At 49.4% G+C, this 7,599-nt stretch overlaps 1 non-coding gene across 1 annotated transcript; it reads right to left on the reverse strand.

Moving 5' to 3' along the window:
• Positions 1–1,802: 1,802 nt before the first annotated feature.
• Trnaa-ggc (transfer RNA alanine (anticodon GGC)) lies at positions 1,803–1,875 on the reverse strand. The gene has a single exon. It is a non-coding gene; the product is annotated as a tRNA-Ala (tRNA).
• Between the last annotated feature and the right edge of the window lie 5,724 nt (positions 1,876–7,599).

Consider the following 7,599-nt stretch of genomic DNA (forward strand, 5'->3'; position numbering starts at 1 on the left):
AAGGCATATCTTTCCGACGTAGGCTTGAGAATATTATGGGAACACTTGTACTGTTTCTAAATTAAGTGTAGGTGTGGGAGGAGGGTGCTTCCTGCGCACGAATAAAAGCACGCTTGCCAATTGTGGATGCTAATCGTTCGCTTGTATCTGCCTAGACACCTCTGCTAGTTGTGAATTATTCCACTTGCATGGCAAGGTGCGAATGTAGGTGTGTTAAAAATTCTGGAGGCGCTGGGTATCGATCCCAGTACCTCTCGCACGCCAACCGAGCGCTCTACCACCTGAGCTACGCCCACCCCCCCGGTGACTAATAGTGCTACATACAGCCATATCAACGTCACAGACCCTTGCACTCGTATTTTTCCGCAGACAAATCCTACTCTCTATGTATCAGTGAGGGTGTCTTTCAGGTTTCGTGCATTCTGTATCGAATCGTAGTTGGCCACAATGAAAGTGGCACGCATAACGTCGAAAATAGAGTTCGGACATCGCTCTGAGTATGACGAACGTGTTGTCCACTCTCTAGACTTCAATGACGTTAAGCCTTGATACCTTAGACAGATCTGCACTCGATGACACCTCGATAACAGCCGGTCCCCACACTTACATCTTGCTCTCCTTATGTCAGTACACATCATATCAGTCTGTGACGCTGGTTTTGCAACTTCTTGCGTGCCTTTAGGTTCGCCGCGACCAGCACTTACCATGCACTGACCACAAAACATGGAGGCGCCGGGGCTTGAACCCGAGACCTTTCACACACTAAGCGAACGATCTGCCAACTGAGCTACGGCTGCACACACGACAAAGCCTGCCTATTCTCCATTCTTTGCGACTCTGATGTGCACGGACACGATGGTTGGTTGGTTTGTAGCGGCGAAGGTACCAGAGTACAAAGGCGCGGACACGTTCATATACACAAGAGTTCCAAGTAGTTTCGATGCTCTGGTATTACGAATGCAAATTCCGTCTGTTTTTAACGTCTTAAATTGAAAGGGCGGTCACAAATTGGTCCATTTCACTCCTTGTCGACAATCACACAGCACCTGAGATAACAAGCACATCTCGAGACCCATTGTGCACTCCATTGTTCATGCCATCTCAGTGCCTCGCTCTTTGCTAGTGTGTACCACTCTTGTCGTCCAACTGCAAAACACTGGGCCACAACAAGTTTCCGCGTCTCCATTGCACTGATCATACTCCGAAACGCTCCCCAAACTTGGCAATCACCCATGCAGCCGACTTTTCCGACTTTACACGACGCTCACGCTAGTGGCAGCCTTATTTATAGTTCCACGTCGCACCAAAGCGAATGAGCACATTTCGCCTACGGCTTAGGCCGCTCTCTCAGTGTGGCTGCTCTGTGTCTGCAGGCAGCGAGGGGCTGCAAGCTTCCTGTGTTCGCACCTATATCACCTGCGCTTGCTTGTCAGAGACAGACTATCTCAAAACATACAATTCACTCCATGAATTGATTGCTACGGCATCTGTTATCAGCAGTCACAACCAGCAACACCAGTAGCAGCCGACTGCACGCAAAGAATGGGAACGTGCAGTGGGATTTACGTGAACTCGGCAAAAGGCATATCTTTCCGACGTAGGCTTGAGAATATTATGGGAACACTTGTACTGTTTCTAAATTAAGTGTAGGTGTGGGAGGAGGGTGCTTCCTGTGCACGAATAAAAGCACGCTTGCCAATTGTGGATGCTAATCGTTCGCTTGTATCTGCCTAGACACCTCTGCTAGTTGTGAATTATTCCACTTGCATGGCAAGGTGCGAATGTAGGTGTGTTAAAAATTCTGGAGGCGCTGGGTATCGATCCCAGTACCTCTCGCACGCCAAGCGAGCGCTCTACCACCTGAGCTACGCCCACACCCCGGTGACTAATAGTGCTACATACAGCCATATCAACGTCACAGACCCTTGCACTCCCATTATTCCGCAGACAAATCCTACTCTCTATGTATCGGTGAGGGTGTCTTTCAGGTTTCGTGCATTCTGTATCGAATCGTAGTTGGCCACAATGAAAGTGGCACGCATAACGTCGAAAATAGAGTTCGGACATCGCTCTGAGTATGACGAACGTGTTGTCCACTCTCTAGACTTCAGTGACGTTAAGCCTTGATACCTTAGACAGATCTGCACTCGATGACACCTCGATAACAGCCGGTCCCCACACTTACATCTTGCTCTCCTTATGTCAGTACACATCATATCAGTCTGTGACGCTGGTTTTGAAACTTCTAGCGTGCCTTTAGGTTCGCCGCGACCAGCACTTACCATGCACTGACCACAAAACATGGAGGCGCCGGTGCTTGAACCCGAGACCTTTCACACACTAAGCGAACGATCTGCCAACTGAGCTACGGCTGCACACACGACAAAGCCTGCCTATTCTCCATTCTTTGCGACTCTGATGTGCACGGACACGATGGTTGGTTGGTTTGTAGCGGCGAAGGTACCAGAGTACAAAGGCGCGGACACGTTCATATACACAAGAGTTCCAAGTAGTTTCGATGCTCTGGTATTACGAATGCAAATTCCGTCTGTTTTTAACGTCTTAAATTGAAAGGGCGGTCACAAATTGGTCCATTTCACTCCTTGTCGACAATCACACAGCACCTGAGATAACAAGCACATCTCGAGCCCCATTGTGCACTCCATTGTTCATGCCATCTCAGTGCCTCGCTCTTTGCTACTGTGTACCACTCTTGTCGTCCAACTGCAAAACACTGGGCCACAACAAGTTTCCGCGTCTCCATTGCACTGATCATACTCCGAAACGCTCCCCAAACTTGGCAATCACCCATGCAGCCGACTTTTCCGACTTTACACGACGCTCACGCTAGTGGCAGCCTTATTTATAGTTCCACGTCGCACCAAAGCGAATGAGCACATTTCGCCTACGGCTTAGGCCGCTCTCTCAGTGTGGCTGCTCTGTGTCTGCAGGCAGCGAGGGGCTGCAAGCTTCCTGTGTTCGCACCTATATCACCTGCGCTTGCTTGTCAGAGACAGACTATCTCAAAACATACAATTCACTCCATGAATTGATTGCTACGGCATCTGTTATCAGCAGTCACAACCAGCAACACCAGTAGCAGCCGACTGCTCGCAAAGAATGGGAACGTGCAGTGGGATTTACGTGAACTCGGCAGAAGGCATATCTTTCCGACGTAGGCTTGAGAATATTATGGGAACACTTGTACTGTTTCTAAATTAAGTGTAGGTGTGGGAGGAGGGTGCTTCCTGCGCACGAATAAAAGCACGCTTGCCAATTGTGGATGCTAATCGTTCGCTTGTATCTGCCTAGACACCTCTGCTAGTTGTGAATTATTCCACTTGCATGGCAAGGTGCGAATGTAGGTGTGTTAAAGATTCTGGAGGCGCTGGGTATCGATCCCAGTACCTCTCGCACGCCAACCGAGCGCTCTACCACCTGAGCTACGCCCACCCCCCGGTGACTAATAGTGCTACATACAGCCATATCAACGTCACAGACCCTTGCACTCCCATTATTCCGCAGACAAATCCTACTCTCTATGTATCAGTGAGGGTGTCTTTCAGGTTTCGTGCATTCTGTATCGAATCGTAGTTGGCCACAATGAAAGTGGCACGCATAACGTCGAAAATAGAGTTCGGACATCGCTCTGAGTATGACGAACGTGTTGTCCACTCTCTAGACTTCAATGACGTTAAGCCTTGATACCTTAGACAGATCTGCACTCGATGACACCTCGATAACAGCCGGTCCCCACACTTACATCTTGCTCTCCTTATGTCAGTACACATCATATCAGTCTGTGACGCTGGTTTTGCAACTTCTTGCGTGCCTTTAGGTTCGCCGCGACCAGCACTTACCATGCACTGACCACAAATCATGGAGGCGCCGGGGCTTGAACCCGAGACCTTTCACACACTAAGCGAACGATCTGCCAACTGAGCTACGGCTGCACACACGACAAAGCCTGCCTATTCTCCATTCTTTGCGACTCTGATGTGCACGGACACGATGGTTGGTTGGTTTGTAGCGGCGAAGGTACCAGAGTACAAAGGCGCGGACACGTTCATATACACAAGAGTTCCAAGTAGTTTCGATGCTCTGGTATTACGAATGCAAATTCCGTCTGTTTTTAACGTCTTAAATTGAAAGGGCGGTCACAAATTGGTCCATTTCACTCCTTGTCGACAATCACACAGCACCTGAGATAACAAGCACATCTCGAGCCCCATTGTGCACTCCATTGTTCATGCCATCTCAGTGGCTCGCTCTTTGCTACTGTGTACCACTCTTGTCGTCCAACTGCAAAACACTGGGCCACAACAAGTTTCCGCGTCTCCATTGCACTGATCATACTCCGAAACGCTCCCCAAACTTGGCAATCACCCATGCAGCCGACTTTTCCGACTTTACACGACGCTCACGCTAGTGGCAGCCTTATTTATAGTTCCACGTCGCACCAAAGCGAATGAGCACATTTCGCCTACGGCTTAGGCCGCTCTCTCAGTGTGGCTGCTCTGTGTCTGCAGGCAGCGAGGGGCTGCAAGCTTCCTGTGTTCGCACCTATATCACCTGCGCTTGCTTGTCAGAGACAGACTATCTCAAAACATACAATTCACTCCATGAATTGATTGCTACGGCATCTGTTATCAGCAGTCACAACCAGCAACACCAGTAGCAGCCGACTGCACGCAAAGAATGGGAACGTGCAGTGGGATTTACGTGAACTCGGCAAAAGGCATATCTTTCCGACGTAGGCTTGAGAATATTATGGGAACACTTGTACTGTTTCTAAATTAAGTGTAGGTGTGGGAGGAGGGTGCTTCCTGCGCACGAATAAAAGCACGCTTGCCAATTGTGGATGCTAATCGTTCGCTTGTATCTGCCTAGACACGTCTGCTAGTTGTGAATTATTCCACTTGCATGGCAAGGTGCGAATGTAGGTGTGTTAAAAATTCTGGAGGCGCTGGGTATCGATCCCAGCACCTCTCGCACGCCAACCGAGCGCTCTACCACCTGAGCTACGCCCACCCCCCCGGTGACTAATAGTGCTACATACAGCCATATCAACGTCACAGACCCTTGCACTCGTATTATTCCGCAGACAAATCCTACTCTCTATGTATCAGTGAGGGTGTCTTTCAGGTTTCGTGCATTCTGTATCGAATCGTAGTTGGCCACAATGAAAGTGGCACGCATAACGTCGAAAATAGAGTTCGGACATCGCTCTGAGTATGACGAACGTGTTGTCCACTCTCTAGACTTCAATGACGTTAAGCCTTGATACCTTAGACAGATCTGCACTCGATGACACCTCGATAACAGCCGGTCCCCACACTTACATCTTGCTCTCCTTATGTCAGTACACATCATATCAGTCTGTGACGCTGGTTTTGCAACTTCTTGCGTGCCTTTAGGTTCGCCGCGACCAGCACTTACCATGCACTGACCACAAAACATGGAGGCGCCGGGGCTTGAACCCCAGACCTTTCACACACTAAGCGAACGATCTGCCAACTGAGCTACGGCTGCACACACGACAAAGCCTGCCTATTCTCCATTCTTTGCGACTCTGATGTGCACGGACACGATGGTTGGTTGGTTTGTAGCGGCGAAGGTACCAGAGTACAAAGGCGCGGACACGTTCATATACACAAGAGTTCCAAGTAGTTTCGATGCTCTGGTATTACGAATGCAAATTCCGTCTGTTTTTAACGTCTTAAATTGAAAGGGCGGTCACAAATTGGTCCATTTCACTCCTTGTCGACAATCACACAGCACCTGAGATAACAAGCACATCTCGAGCCCCATTGTGCACTCCATTGTTCATGCCATCTCAGTGCCTCGCTCTTTGCTACTGTGTACCACTCTTGTCGTCCAACTGCAAAACACTGGGCCACAACAAGTTTCCGCGTCTCCATTGCACTGATCATACTCCGAAACGCTCCCCAAACTTGGCAATCACCCATGCAGAAGACTTTTCCGACTTTACACGACGCTCACGCTAGTGGCAGCCTTATTTATAGTTCCACGTCGCACCAAAGCGAATGAGCACATTTCGCCTACGGCTTAGGCCGCTCTCTCAGTGTGGCTGCTCTGTGTCTGCAGGCAGCGAGGGGCTGCAAGCTTCCTGTGTTCGCACCTATATCACCTGCGCTTGCTTGTCAGAGACAGACTATCTCAAAACATACAATTCACTCCATGAATTGATTGCTACGGCATCTGTTATCAGCAGTCACAACCAGCAACACCAGTAGCAGCCGACTGCACGCAAAGAATGGGAACGTGCAGTGGGATTTACGTGAACTCGGCAAAAGGCATATCTTTCCGACGTAGGCTTGAGAATATTATGGGAACACTTGTACTGTTTCTAAATTAAGTGTAGGTGTGGGAGGAGGGTGCTTCCTGCGCACGAATAAAAGCACGCTTGCCAATTGTGGATGCTAATCGTTCGCTTGTATCTGCCTAGACACCTCTGCTAGTTGTGAATTATTCCACTTGCATGGCAAGGTGCGAATGTAGGTGTGTTAAAAATTCTGGAGGCGCTGGGTATCGATCCCAGTACCTCTCGCACGCCAACCGAGCGCTCTACCACCTGAGCTACGCCCACCCCCCCGGCGACTAATAGTGCTACATACAGCCATATCGACGTCACAGACACTTGCACTCGTATTATTCCGCAGACAAATCCTACTCTCTATGTATCAGTGAGGGTGTCTTTCAGGTTTCGTGCATTCTGTATCGAATCGTAGTTGGCCACAATGAAAGTGGCACGCATAACGTCGAAAATAGAGTTCGGACATCGCTCTGAGTATGACGAACGTGTTGTCCACTCTCTAGACTTCAATGACGTTAAGCCTTGATACCTTAGACAGATCTGCACTCGATGACACCTCGATAACAGCCGGTCCCCACACTTACATCTTGCTCTCCTTATGTCAGTACACATCATATCAGTCTGTGACGCTGGTTTTGCAACTTCTTGCGTGCCTTTAGGTTCGCCGCGACCAGCACTTACCATGCACTGACCACAAAACATGTAGGCGCCGGGGCTTGAACCCGAGACCTTTCAGACACTAAGCGAACGATCTGTCAACTGAGCTACGGCTGCACACACGACAAAGCCTGCCTATTCTCCATTCTTTGCGACTCTGATGTGCACGGACACGATGGTTGGTTGGTTTGTAGCGGCGAAGGTACCAGAGTACAAAGGCGCGGACACGTTCATATACACAAGAGTTCCAAGTAGTTTCGATGCTCTGGTATTACGAATGCAAATTCCGTCTGTTTTTAACGTCTTAAATTGAAAGGGCGGTCACAAATTGGTCCATTTCACTCCTTGTCGACAATCACACAGCACCTGAGATAACAAGCACATCTCGAGCCCCATTGTGCACTCCATTGTTCATGCCATCTCAGTGCCTCGCTCTTTGCTACTGTGTACCACTCTTGTCGTCCAACTGCAAAACACTGGGCCACAACAAGTTTCCGCGTCTCCATTGCACTGATCATACTCCGAAACGCTCCCCAAACTTGGCAATCACCCATGCAGCCGACTTTTCCGACTTTACACGACGCTCACGCTAGTGGCAGCCTTAT

The sequence above is a fragment of the Schistocerca gregaria genome, chromosome 9 (genome assembly GCF_023897955.1).
Source record: "Schistocerca gregaria isolate iqSchGreg1 chromosome 9, iqSchGreg1.2, whole genome shotgun sequence".
Classification (NCBI taxonomy): Eukaryota; Metazoa; Arthropoda; class Insecta; order Orthoptera; family Acrididae; genus Schistocerca; species Schistocerca gregaria.